We start from the raw sequence: 14,673 nt of genomic DNA, 5'->3' as shown, positions 1-14,673 counted from the left end.
GACTCAGCGGGCAGCACGACCATTATTAAGAGTATGGAACGCGGGATGCACATGGTGCCTGGTTTTGATTTCGATTGAACAGAACAGAATGTTTAAACATTTTGTGATATTAAAGGTTAAATCCAGATCAGGGGCAGGCTTCACTTATTAAGTAACTGAGGGGCGTTTCCCAGGGACAGTATTGTCTTCAGTTTTGCAACAATGAGTGTTATTCGTATCCAATTACTGCAGGATCTCTCCAAACTCTTTGTTTGCCTGCCTGTATGTCATTGTGTCAATTTAACTTGAGCTGCTTATCTGTGTCACGGTCTCTCTCTCTCTCTCTCTCTCTCTCTCTCTCTCTCTCTCTCTCTCTCTCGGTTTTCCAAGCTTTGTCTTTTCCGCCCCTTCTTTCTCTGTCACTTTCTTATTAATGTTAGAAGTAAAGACATTCTTATAGTCAATGTGTCCCATTAATATTTGCATTATTAAAAATATGAGCTTCATGACACCCGCACAAAAAAGCAAAAAATAATGCACAACATTTTTAACATCTTTGGAACTTATTGACGTATATTTAGTTGAATTTTGCTTGAGATGCAAGTTTTTAACAAGTGCCCCGTACAAGCCTCAAACCGCCACCCAGCTTAATGTCATCTGCAAACTTGAAGATATTAAACGTAATTCCCTCATCCAAATCAATAATGTATATTGTAAATAGCTGGCGTCCCAGCACTCAGCCCTGCGGCACGGCACTACTCACTGCCTGCCATTCTGAAAAGGACCCGTTTATCCCGACTTTCTGCTTCCTCTCTGCCAACCAATTCTCTATCCACGTCAGTACATTACCCGCAATATCATATTCTTTAATTTTGTCAAAATACAGCACATGCACCGGTTATTCCTGGTCCACTCTACCAGTTACATCCTCAAAAAATTCTAGAAGGTTAGTCAAGCAGGATTTCCTTTTCATAAATCCATGCTAACTTTGACCGATCCCGTCACTGCTTTCCAAATGTGCTGCTATTTCATCTTTAATAAGTGCTTTCAACATTTTCCCCAATACTAATGTCTGGCTAACTGGTCTATAATTACCTGCCTCCCTCTCCCTCCTTCTTAAAAAGTGGTGTTACGTTTACTACACTCCAGTCCACAGGAACCGATCCAGAGTCGATAGACTGTTGGAAAATGGTCACCAATGCATCCACTATATCTAGGGTCACTTCCGAAAGTACGCTGGGATGCAGACTATTCGGCTCCAGGGATTTATTGGACTTTCCTAACGAAATTTCCCACCTAATAAGGATTTTCTTAATTTCCTTCTTCTCACTGTATCCTCTGTTCCTTAATATTTCTGGAAGGTTATTTGTCTCTTCTTTCGTGAATACAGAACCAAAGTATTTGTTTAACTGGTCCACCATTTCTTTGTTCCGTATTATAAATTCACCTGAATCTGATTGAAAGGGACCTACGTTTGTCTCACTGATCTTTTTTTCTTCACATCTATAGAAGCTGTTGCATTCAGTTTTTATGTTCCCAGAAAGCTTCCACTCATACTCTATTTCCCCATCGTAATTAAACCCTTTGTCCTCCTCTGCAGTATTATAAAATTCTGCCAGTCCTCAGTTTTGGTGTTTTTTCTGGCCAATTTATTTGCCTCTTCCTTGGATTTAACACAATCCTTAATTTCCCTTGTTAGCCACGGTTGAGCTGTAAATGTGGATTGTTTTCCCTCAATCTGGTTCAGCAAAATTACTGAAACGAATACCGTTTGTGCTTTAAACAAAGCAAGCTTTTATTTAAAATCAAATCCCGATCGGGGACCTTATCAGACAGAAGGAATGCAATTCTGATAAAACGCACTCACTTTCTACGGACAAGGTGACGTTACATTGTAAAGGGACGACGGTTATACATTTTCGGCAAAAGATAACAAGATAGGTCTTGAGTGACATCCTAGTTCAACCTATTGCTTTTGATCCCTCTTTCCCTTTGTCCACTCATAAGCCGACCTAAGTATTGTCTGATTTTAAATAAAGACCTTTTGTTAATGTTTCAGGTTAATAACATGATTTAATAAGACCTTGAGGTTTTTCTGCAAGCTGTGGGTTTTGTATCAATATGTGTCAGTGTTGTAACATTTCGCAGTCTCGAGTCTGAGATGTCATGGCTATTCCTCCATGAATTCTTTGTTAGCTTAGACTGTCCCTATACAATTCCCACGTTCTCAACTTCAATGTCTCTTTTCATTTTTAAACATTCACAGAGCCACCTTCCCCGTTTTATTTTTACTCGAGACAGGGATGTACAATTGTTGAAGTTCATCCATGCGATCTTTAAATGTTTGACATTGCCTATCCACCGTCAGCCGATTAAGTATCACTCGCCAGTCTATTCAAGCCAATTCCCGTCTCATAGCATCGAAACACCCTCGCTCCAAACACTAGCAACTGCTCGACTATTCCATGGTCCGAGCCAGCGATCGCAAGGAAGTGCGCATCATTCATGCCAAAACAGGAGCTGACGAGTACTGGGCAGACCACCGTCTAAACAGTTCCATCACTGACATCAACATAGCCCCAAAGCGAAGGGGGCAGCAGAAGCAGTGTTGCAAAAAGTCAATGCCATTGCACTTAAGGACCCAGTTAAGAGAGCCAATTACAGTCAGCGCCTCACAGCTAACCTGGCGTGTCTTGATAACCCAGAGACGCAGAATGCCCACAGCGCTTGGTCTGCCCTCCAGGCCGCCATAATCAGTATGTGCAAGGAGACGCTTGGTCACTCAAACAGGAAACACCAGGACGGGTTCCATGAGAATGATGAGGAGATTCAAAAACTAATAGATAGCAAGTGCAGGGCATTTCTGTGCCCGAAACAGCAACCCAACTCTGGAGCAGCAAAGCAGCATTACAGACCGCTAAAGGCTCAGGTCCAACAAAAAACCCGGGACCGAAAGAACAAGTGGTGGATGGAGAAAGCAAAGCAGATACAGCAGCTGGCCAACAGCCATGATTTGCGAGGATTCTTCTCCGCAGTCAAGACAATATACGGACCAAACTCCCAAGGCCCCACCCCACTCCTGGCCAAGAACAGAGAGACACTCATCAAGGACAATGACGCAGTCAGGGCCCGCTGGAAGAATAACTTTAAAAATCTCCTCAACAGAGACACTTGCTTTTGACTCGACTTTTCTCGACTCCATTCCGCAGCATGCTGCCAGCCACCAGCTCATTGAGACCCCAACAATACATGAGGTAGTAAAGGCCATCAGACAGCTAAAAAACAACAACGCTACGGGAGCGGATGGAATCCCTGCTGAGGCACTGAAGTATGGTGGAGAGGCACAACTGGCGCGAATACACTGCGTTACCTCTCTGATCTGGAGGGAGGAGAGCATGCCCGGAGATTTTCGAAATGCAGTGATCGTGACCATCTGTAAAAAAGCGGAGAAATGGTACTGCGGCAACTACAGAGGAATCACCCTGCTATCAACCACTGGGAACGTCAGTGCTAAAGTCCTCCTCAATCATCTTCTCCCTGTGGCCGAGGAGCCCCTCCCGTAGTCGAAATGTAGATTTCGTCCCCATAGGGCACAGCAGAAATGATTGGAGCAGCGCGACAGCTGCAGGAAAAATGCAGGGAACAGCACCTGCACTTATAAATGGCCCTCTTCGACCTTGCAAATATATTTGACATTCTCAACCGCGAGGGTCTAAGCAGCATCCTTCTCCGTTTCGGATGCAACTAAAATACGTCACCATACTCCGCCTGCTCCACGATGACATGCACGCCGTGATCCTTACCAATGGATCCATTACAGACCAAATTCATGTCCGGACTGGGATCAAGCATGGCTGCGCCATTATCCCAACGCTCTTCCCAATCTTCCTCGCTGACAATGCTCCACCAAACAGATGATAATCTCCCAGCTGGAGTGAAGCTAAACTACAGAACCAGTGAGAAGCTGTTCAACCTTCGCCTTCTCCAGGCCAGGTCCAAGACCACACCAACCTCTGTCCTCGAGCTACAGTATGCGGACGACACCTGCGTCTGTGCACACACAGAGGCTGAACTCCAAGACATAGTCGCCATATTTACGAGGCGTATGAAAGCATCTGCCTTAAGCTAAACATTAGTAAGACAAAGGTCCGACACCAGGCTGCCCTCGCCGCACGGCATTGCCCCACAAATATCAATATCCACGGCTTGTCCCTGGACAACGTGGAACATTTCCCCTATCTCGGGAGCCTCCTATGAACAAGAGCAGGCATTGAGGATGAGATCCAACAACGCCCCCTGTGCGCCAGTGCAGCTTTCGACCGTCTGAGGAAAAACATTTTGAAGATCAGTCCTTCAAAACTATAACCAAGCTCATGGTCTCCAAAGCCGTAGTAATACCCGCCCTCCAGTATGGCTCAGAGACGTGTCCATGTGCAGCAGACACCTCAAGTCTCTGGAGAAATACAACCATTGATGTCTCTGCAAGATCCTGAAAATCACATGGGAGGACAGACTCACAGCCATTAGTGTCCTCGTCCAGGTCAACATGTCCAGCATTGAAGCACGAGCCACACTTGATCAGCGCCACTGCGCAGGCCACATAGTTCGCAAGCCACACACGAGGCTCCCAAAGCAAGCGCTCTAATTGGAACTCCTCCATGGCAATCGAGCCAAAGGGCGCCAGAGGAAACGCTACAAAGACAGGCTCAAAGCCTCCCTGATAAATTCTGACATCCCCACCGACACCTGGGACTCCTTGGCCGTAGACTACCTTAAGTGGAGGAAGTGCATTCGGGAGGGCGTGAACTCCTCGAGCATCGTCGCAGAGAGCATGCACAAATCAAGCGCAGGCAGCAAAAGCAGCGTTCGGCAACCAGGCTCCCTGCCCACCTTTTCCTTCAATGACTATCTGTGACAGAAACTGTGGTTCTCGTATATGACGGTACAGCCACTTACGAACTCATGTTAAGAGTGAAAGCAAGTCTTCCTCGATCCCGAGGGACTGCCTATGATGATGACCTTTCCTTAAATTCAGGACCCGAGTTTCTCAATTAAGTGTGTCACTCTCCACCTTAATAAAGAATCCTACCATATTCTGATCACTCTTCCCCAAGGGGCCTCGCACAACCAGATTGTTATTAGGCCTTTCTCATTACACATCACCCAGTCTAGGATGGCCAGCCCTCTAGTTGGCTCCTCGAAATATTGTCTAGAAAACCAGCCCTAATACACTCCAGGAAATCCTCCTCCACCGTATTGCCACCAGTTTAGTTAGCCCAATCAATATGTAGATTAAAGTCGCCTATGAAAACTGCTGAACTTTTATTGCACGCATCCTCAATTTCTTGTTTGGTGCTGTCCCCAACTTCACTACTAATGTTTGGTTGTATGTACACAACACCCACTAGCGTTTTCTGCCCATTGGTATTCCGTCGTTCCACCCATACCTATTCGACATCATCCAAGCTAATGTCCTTCCTTACTATTGCATGAATTTCCTCTTTATCCAGGAATGCCAGCCCACCTGCTTTTACTTTTCGTCTATCCTTCCTAAATGTTGAATGCCCCTGGATGTTCATTTCCCAGCCTTGGTCACCCTGGAGCGATGTCTCCGTGATGCCAATTATATCATATCTGTTAACTATTATTTTTGCAGTTAATTCGTCCACCTTATTGCGAGTACTCCTCGCATTGAGGCATCGAGCCTTCAGGATTGTATTTTTAACAGCCTTTGCCCCTTTAGAATTTTGCTGCAAAATGGTTCTTTTTGCTTTTTGTCTTGGGTTTCTCTGCCCTCCATTTTTACATTTCTTCATTCTATCGTTTGCTTCTGCCCCCATTCTACTTTCCTCTGTCTCCCAGCATTGGTTCCCATCACCTGCCATAACAGTTTAAGCTCTGCCCAACAGCACTAGCAAACACTGCCCCTAATACAGTGGTTCTGGTCTTGCCCAGGTGCATTATGTCCGGTTTGTACTGGTACCACCTCCCCCAGAACATGTTGCAATGTCCCAGGAATTGGATTCCTTCCCTTCTGCACCACTCCTCAAACCACGTATTCTTCTGAGCTATCCCGCGATTCCTAATCTGAGTTGCACCTGGCACTGGTAGCCATCCTGAGGTTACTATTTTGAGGACATACTTTTTAATTTAGCTACTATCTCCCCAATTTCGTTTTGTAGGACCTCGTCCCGTGTTTTACCTATATCGGTGGTACCTATATGCACCTCGACCGGTTGTTTACCCTCCACCTTATTAATGTCCTGCACCCACTCCGAAACATCCTTCAGCCTTGCACCAAGCAGACAAAATACCATCCGGGAGTTTCGGTTGCAGAATCGTCTATCTATTCTACTTACAATATAATTCCCTACCACTATAACTCTCCCACTCTTTTTCCTGCCCTCCTGTGCAGCAGAGCCACCCACGGTGCCAGGAACTTGGCTGCTGCTGCTCTCACCTGATGAGTCATCGCCCTCAACAATAACCAAAGCGGTGTATCTGATTTGCAGTGGGATATCCACAGTGGACTCCTGCACTAGCTTCCTTCTACTGATCTTTTTGTTGGTCACCCATCCCCTATTTGGCTGTGTAACCTTTACCGGCGGTAAGACCAACTCACTAAACTTGCTATTCACGTCATCCTCAGCATCGCGGATGCTCCAGAGTAAATCCACCCGCAGCTCCAGTGCCGCAATGCAGTCTGTCCGCACATGTAATCATCCGGGGCACTGGAAGCGTCCCTGACTTCCCACTTAGCACATAAGAAGCATAACACGTGTCCGAGCTCACCTGCCATGACTTAACTCTTAGATTAACTTAATTTGGCAACAATAATGCTAAAGTTTATTTACTGATAAAGTAAAGAAAAAGAAAAACTACTCACCAATCACCAGCCAATCACAAACCCCCTTGGCTGTGACGTCAACTTTCGATTTCTTTCTACTTCTTTTTTGCCTCCCTGCTGCAACTGCACCAGCTGGCCTCCTCGAACTCCGCAGGCTCCCGACTGCTGGCCCTTTATAGGCCGCTGGCTGCTCGAACTCCCGCCTCCTCGAACTCCGCAGACTCCTGACTGCTACGCCTTTATAGGCCGCTGGCTGCTCGAACTCCCGCCTCCTCGAACTCTCTTGATTCCCGCCTGTTGTGCCTTTATTATCCGCTGGCTGCTCGAACTCCCGCCTCCTCGATCTCCCAAGACTCCCGACTCGTTGCCTTAATCATGAATAATTTCTTGGATATCCTGGCTTCTGCAGATTCCTTTATTGAATATATTAATTATTCTATCTCAGTGGGGTTATTCAATGATATCAATTTTATCCTGATTCTAATCAACCTTTACGGCAACCCATCATTCATGACAAATATATTACTGCTCTCCACCCCATCAGGTCTCATGCATAGAGATGGCCAAAATATTACGTTTGCCTGTCAATTGTAACTTGGCAAACCGTGCTAACCCTGAGCGCAAGATTTTTTTGGGCACAAAAGACGGGTTTACTGGCCCACTTACTTGTAAGGCTCTGGTTTCACTCTGGGGAGGGAACCCAGTGCTAACGCTGTGCTCCGAGTTCTCATTTTGCATCCCAGACCTGCTCCTTTTGATCTGCTGTGCTCTGACTGCAAATAATTAGATCGAAGTGCGAGCTGGGAAGAAATTCATTGAGCAGATGGACCATTTGGGCGATTCCGGCTCTCCTCCTTTTCTGCTTTGCCCCATTTCACATCATTGAACTCTCTTTTTTGTTGAAGAATCTGCTGAGTCCCTAAGGGAAGATCTCAACGTGGTACGTTTGTAATATTCGGGTGTATACTTGGGCCCTCGCTGCCCTCAGCACCGCCCTTAATCCACTGCTCTACATTTTCAGGTCTTTCAGTGGAGATAACGTTGTTATTGGGTGTAACACATCACTGGCGTGTGGCCCAATTTCCCCACACCTTCCCAACATCGACAAGACTGTCGGCTACAATGCAAAGTTGTACTTACTACTTCCAGACACGGAGTTGCGATAATGTTATGATGAAGACGAGGCCACCAGAGAGCAATTGATTGCAAATGGCGGATAATTTAATGGAAGGCACTTTCAATTCACCGTGGTCAACTTAGGTTGGCTGCATTCATAATCAATGAGAATATAACTCTTGATAACGTATAATCTATTTGCCACTACGTATCTATCTATCTATCTATCTATCTATCTATCTTTCTATCTATCTATCTATCTATCTATCTATCTATCTATCTATCTATCTATCTATCTATCTATCTATCTATCTATCTATCTATCTATCTATCTATCTATCTATCTATCTATCTATCTATCTATCTATCTATCTTTCTATCTATCTATCTATCTATCTATCTATCTATCTATCTATCTATCTATCTATCTATCTATTTACCTATCTATCTATCTATCTATCTATCTACCTGTCTACCATGTCTAACTCTCTATCTGTCTTTTTATCAATCTGTCTACCTGTCTATCTGTCTATCTAACTATCTCCCTATCTCTATCACTATTGATGTATCACTATAATTACGCTGTCACTCTATCTGCCTCTCTATTAAAGGGTTGTGATGTGCTGGACTGATACCCAGCTGATGATGGTAATGTCAAGAAGTAGGACATCCGTTTCTGATGAGACCTTTTTCGATACTATGGTGTCTCATTGTACAATAGATTACCCAGTAATACTCAATATGCCAGTAAGCTAAGGATGCAAGGTAATATGATCATTTCAATCTGCTTGAAATTTGAACGGAGTTATTGATAAATACAGATAGCGGCGCACGTTGAGATTTCGATCTCCCAATGCTGACCGTGAGTATTCCCCACGATCTCAACACGAACTGCAATCAGATATAGGTGTCTATTCAACGTAATTCACTGTACATCTGAACATAAGGAGTAGGGTTGGAGAAGGCAATTCGGCATCTCGAGCCTGCTGCAGCATTTAATAAGATCAAAGCTGATCTTGTACTTCAGCCCCAATTTCCTGCACTGTCTCCATATCCCTTAAGTCCCTTCATATCCAAACATCCATCGAGCACAATCTTGAATATATTCAACGACTGAGCATCCATAGTGCTCTGTGGTAGAGAAGTCCAAAGATTCACCAGCCAATGAGAGAAGACGTTTTCCTCATCTCAGTCCCGAATAGCCAACTGCTTATTCTGTGATTGTCACCCCTGGTTCCAGAATCCCGAGTCAGAGGATGTATCCTCCCTGCATCTACCCTGAATAGTCCAGTGCGAAATTTGTAAGTTAAAATAGACCACATCTCATTCTTCAAAACTCTAGAGATTATCGACCGAGTCAACTCCATCGCTCCTCACATGACAATCCCACCCCCAGAAATCAGTCTGGTGGACCTTTGTTGCACTCCCTTTATGGAGCATATAGGCTTCATATTTAAGGAGACAAAAACTGCACACTGTACTCCAGGTGCATTCTCACCAGGGCACGATATAATTGCAATACGATGTCTTTACTCTCATACTCAAATCCAGTTGTATTAAATGGCAACATACTATTTGCTTTGTAAATTGCGTCAACTACTTGCATGTTAGCTTTCAGTAATTTGTGTAGAAAGACATGCCTCTGAACATCAACATTCCTCAAACTCTCACCATTTAACCATAATATGCTTTTCTCTTTTTCCGACCAAAATGGATAGACACATAGAAAGAAACATAGAAATTCTCATCTCAGAAGGAGGCCATTTCGGCCCATCGTGTCCGCGCCGGCCGAAAATAGCTGCACCGCCCTTCATCAGCAGCCCTACAAGTAGAGTAACAATCCATGAACAATAACGGATAGGCAAAGAACACCCAGCCCAAACAGTCCGGCCCACACCAATGCAAACACCTTTAACGAACAACATCTACACTTCACCCCAACTGGATCCATGTGATCTCCTGGGAGAGGCAAACACCAGATAAAAACACAGGCCAATTTAGGGAGACAAAATGTGGGAAAATTCCTCTCCGACTCATCCAGGCGATAGAAACTTTCCAAGAGATCATCTGGCCGTGTTCTATTCACAGCCGTACTTACCATTATATCTGCGCCGAACAACAAAAGGTCAACTAGTCTAATCCCGATTATCAGCTCGAGGTCGTAACCCTGGAGGTTACAGCACTTTAAGTGTCCATCCAACCATCTCTTAAAAGTGGTGAGGGTTTCTGCATCCACCACTCTTCCAGGCAGTGAGGTGCAGATCCCCACAATCATCTGTGTAAAGAAGCCTCCCCTCAAATTCCCTCTAAACCTTCCACCAACCACCTTAAAACTAAGCCCCCTCGTAATATACCCCTCCACCAATGGAATTCGACCCTTACTATCCACTATGTCCAGGCCGCTCAATATTTTGGACACCTCCATGAACTCTCATCTCAACCTCCTCTGTTCCAATGAGAACAAACCCAGCCTATCCAATCTGTCCTCATAACCAAGATTCACCATTCCAGGTAGCATCCTAGTAAATCTCCTCTGCACCGTCTCTAGGGCAATCACATCCTTCCTACAATATGGCGAACAGAACTGCACGCAGTACTCCAGCTGTATTGTACAATTTAAGCATAACCTCCCTGCTCTTATTTTCTGTGCCTTGGCCAATAAAGGCAAGCATTCCGTATGCCTTATAACCACCTTATCCACGTGGCCTGCTACTTTCCGTGATCTGTAGACAAGCACTCCAAGTTCCTATTTTTCATCTATACTATTAACTGGCCTACCGCTTAATGTGTATACCCTGTCCTTATTAGCATTCCCAAAGTGCATCACCGCACACTTCTCTGAATTACATTCCATTTGCCACTGCTCTGCCCACCTGACCAGTAGATTAATATCCTTCTACAGCCCATCACTCCCCTCTTCATTATCAACCACACAGCCAATATTAGTGCCGTCTACAAACTTCTTAATCATACTTCCTATTTTAAAATCAAAATCGTTGATATATGTCACAAAAAGCTAGGCACCTAGTACTGTGCCCTGCGGAACCCCACTGGAAAATCCTTCCAATCACAAATACATGCATCAATCATTACCGTTTGCTTCCTACATCCAAGCTACTTTTGGATCAAACTTACCAGTTTGCCGTGGATCTCATGGGCATTCAACTTCATGACCAGTCTATCATGCGGGACCTTATCAAAAGCCTTGCTAAAGTCCATATATACTACATCATACGCTCTACCCTCATCGATCTTCTCGGTTACCTCCTCAAAAAATTCAATCAGGTTAGTCAAACACGACCTCCCCTTAATAAAGCTATGCTGATTGTCCCGAATTAATCAATGCCTATCCAAATTCATATTCATGCTGTCTTTCAGGAATTTTCCAATTATTCTCCCACCACTGACATTAGGCTGACATGTCTGTAATTACTTGGCCTATCCCTTTTTCCCTTCTTAAACAAGGGAACATTATCAGTCCTCCTATCGTCCAGCACCATGCCCATGTCCAAAGAGTACTGCAAAATTATGGTCATGGCCTTTGCTATGTCCTCTTTTACTTCGATCAACAACCTGGGATGCATTTCATCGGAGCCTGGGGACTTATCTACTTTCAAAGCTGCTAACCCCTTTAATACTTCCTGTCTCACTATATTTATTTCATCCAGAATATCACACACCTGCTCCATACCCGTATCTGCATAACCTGATTCCATTGTGAAAACTGATGCAAAGTATTTGTTAAGAAGCCTCCCAACATCTTCCGCCTCCTCACAAACATTATCCTCATGGTATCTACTCGGCCCTACCCTTTCCGCTGTTACCCCATTACTCTTAATATATATATCGAACATCTTAGTGGTTTCCTTAATTTTACCGGCTAAGAATTTCTCGTGCTCTCTCTTAGCATTCCTAATATCCTTTTCAATTTTAGCTCTTATCTTTCTATATTCCTCTAAAGATTATAAAGTATTTAGCCATTGATGTGTGACATAAGCGTCCCTTTTTTTCTTAATCCTCCCTGGTAAGTCCGTTGACAACCAGGAGGCTAGAGAATTATTTTTACAACTTTTTCTTTAAGGGCACATATTTGGCCTGAATCTTTCGGATCTCTTCCTTGAATGCCTCCCGCGATTCCGACACCGATTTACCCACAAGTTCCCAGTCCACTGTGTCCAAATCACTCATTAACTTAACAAGATTAGCTTTTCCGCAATTCGCTAATTTTATTGCAGGCCTATTATTTTCCTTATCCATAATCAACTTGAATCTGAATGAATTATGGTCACTGGCACCCAAATGCTCCCCCACTAATACCCCTTCAACTTGTCTAGCTTCTTTCCCCAAAACTAAATCGAAGACTGCCTCCTCTCATGACGGGCTTGCTATATGCTGACAAAAAATTTCTCTTGAATGCATTTCAAGTATTCCTCACGCTCTATACGCTTCACAATAAATTTGTCCCAATAAATATTTGGATAGTTAAAATCCCCTACTATAACTACCCTATGGTTTTTAGCCTTCACAGCAATTTGCCGACATGTTTGCTCCTCTATCTCACCCCCACTGCTTGGGAGTCTATAATCCACTCGCAGCAGTTTGATCGCCCTTTTTTTATTTTCAATTGGACCCATATGGCTTCAGTTAATCATCCCTCTAACATATCATCCCACCTCACCGTTGTAATAGTTTCTGAAATTAGTATCACAACCCCCCTCCCCCAACACCCTTTTACCCCCCCTCTCTATCCTGTCAAAAAATCCAGTCGACAGGATTATTAATGCGCTAAACCTGTCCCTCTTTTTGCCATGTTTCTGTAATGGCGATAATATCATATACCCAAGTGACTTCCTGTGCTCTTACCTATCCGCCTTTTTCGTTGATGTTATGTATTTAACCCCTTGTAACCTGTATAACACTACCACCACAGGGCCTACCTTTTGGATTCATAAGGCCTCCCAGCATCACTTCGGAGCATGGTATATAAGCCTGCCACCCACGAGGTGCCTGCACTCAGGAGTCTTATTAAAGGAGCTAAAGTCACACTTGCTCATTGTACACAGTACTCAGTTTCATCCTTTATTCTGAATGCATCAGCTATACTCCTTGCATTAAAGTATATACCATTCAGTACAGGAACACCTCCTTGCTTACTACATATTAAGTTCTGTTTCCTCTGTCTTACAGATTCGCATTCTAAATTTTTGCTATCCAAATCCTGCTTTACTTCCTTCACTTTTGAATTCGTTCTCAGGTTCCCACCCCCTGCCAGGCTAGTTTAAACTCTCCCCAACAGCACTAACAAAACTCCCCGCGAGGATATTGGTCCCGGCGCAGTTGAGGTGCAAACCATCCGATTTGTACAGGTCCCATCTCCTCGAAAAGCGGTCACAATGGTTCAAGAATTTAAAGCACTCTCTCCTACACCAATTTTACAGCCACGTGTTCATCCTCTCTCTCCTTCTATTCTTGTACTCATGAGCACGTGGCACCGGTAGTAACCTGCAGATTACTACCTTTGAGGTCCTACCCTTTAATCATCTTCCTAGCTCTCTAAATTCTTCCTGTAGGGCTTCATCTTCATTTTATCTATGTCGTTGGTCCCGATATGGACCACGACCTCTACTTATTTACCCTTCCCCCCCGAGGATGCCCTGCGTCCGCTCTATGGGTATTATACGAGCCTGATTATAGTATTGGTTAACGGAGAGAAAACATAGAGTAGGAATAAACGGGTGATTTTTGGGTGGGCAGGCTATAACTAATGGGTCGGTGCTTGGGCCCCAGCTAGTCATAAACTATATCAATTATTTTTGAGGGGCGCAACTGTAATATATCCCATAGCTTAACATTTCTCCACATTAAATTCCATTGCAAATTCTTGGCCATTCAGTTAGCCTGGCTATATCGCATTGAAGTCTCTTTGCATCCTCCTCACACCTCACATTCCGACGAGCTTTATTTCATCAGCAAACTTGCATATATTGCATCTATATGACTATGATATTGATTATGACTAGCTGCGGCCCAAGCACCGACCCAGTAGCTACAGCCTGCCCACCCGAAAACGACCCATTTATTCCTACTCTATGTTTTCTGTCCGTTTAACAATCCTATATTTACACTAGTATAATACCCACAATCCCATGAGCCATATTTTCGTTTAATAATCTATTGTGTGGCACATTATTGAATGCCTTCTGAAAATCCAAATACACTGCAATCACTGCTTCCCACTTATCGATTCTACTAGTTATAACTTCAAAAATTTCATGCACATTTATCCAACATGATTTCCCTTTTATAATCCGCTGTTGGCTCTGCACAGTCCGACTATTATTTTCTAAGTGCCTTGTTACCAGATCCTTAATAATAAATTCCAGCATTTTCACTATGACTGATGGCAGGTTTACGGTTTTCTCTCTCTATCCTTCCTTAATTAGTGGGGTTACATTAGCTACCTTCTAATCTGCGGGAAATATGCGAGAATCTATGGAACTTCGGAAGATGACAACTAATGCATCCACTATCTCTATGGCCACCTCTTTCCAAACCCTAGGATGTAGCCCATCAAGTCCAGGGGATTTATCGGCTTTCAGTCCCATTAATTTCTCCATTACTATCTTTTTACCAATACTAAAGTTTTTCAGTTCATCATTCTCGCTGGAACCTTTGTTCTCCACTCTTTCCGGGAGATTTTTTGTTTCTTCTTCCCTGAATACAGACACAAA

The sequence above is a fragment of the Pristiophorus japonicus genome, chromosome 23 (assembly GCF_044704955.1).
Source record: "Pristiophorus japonicus isolate sPriJap1 chromosome 23, sPriJap1.hap1, whole genome shotgun sequence".
In the NCBI taxonomy this organism is placed as follows: Eukaryota; Metazoa; Chordata; class Chondrichthyes; family Pristiophoridae; genus Pristiophorus; species Pristiophorus japonicus.
Note: the sequence above shows the minus strand (reverse complement) of the source record.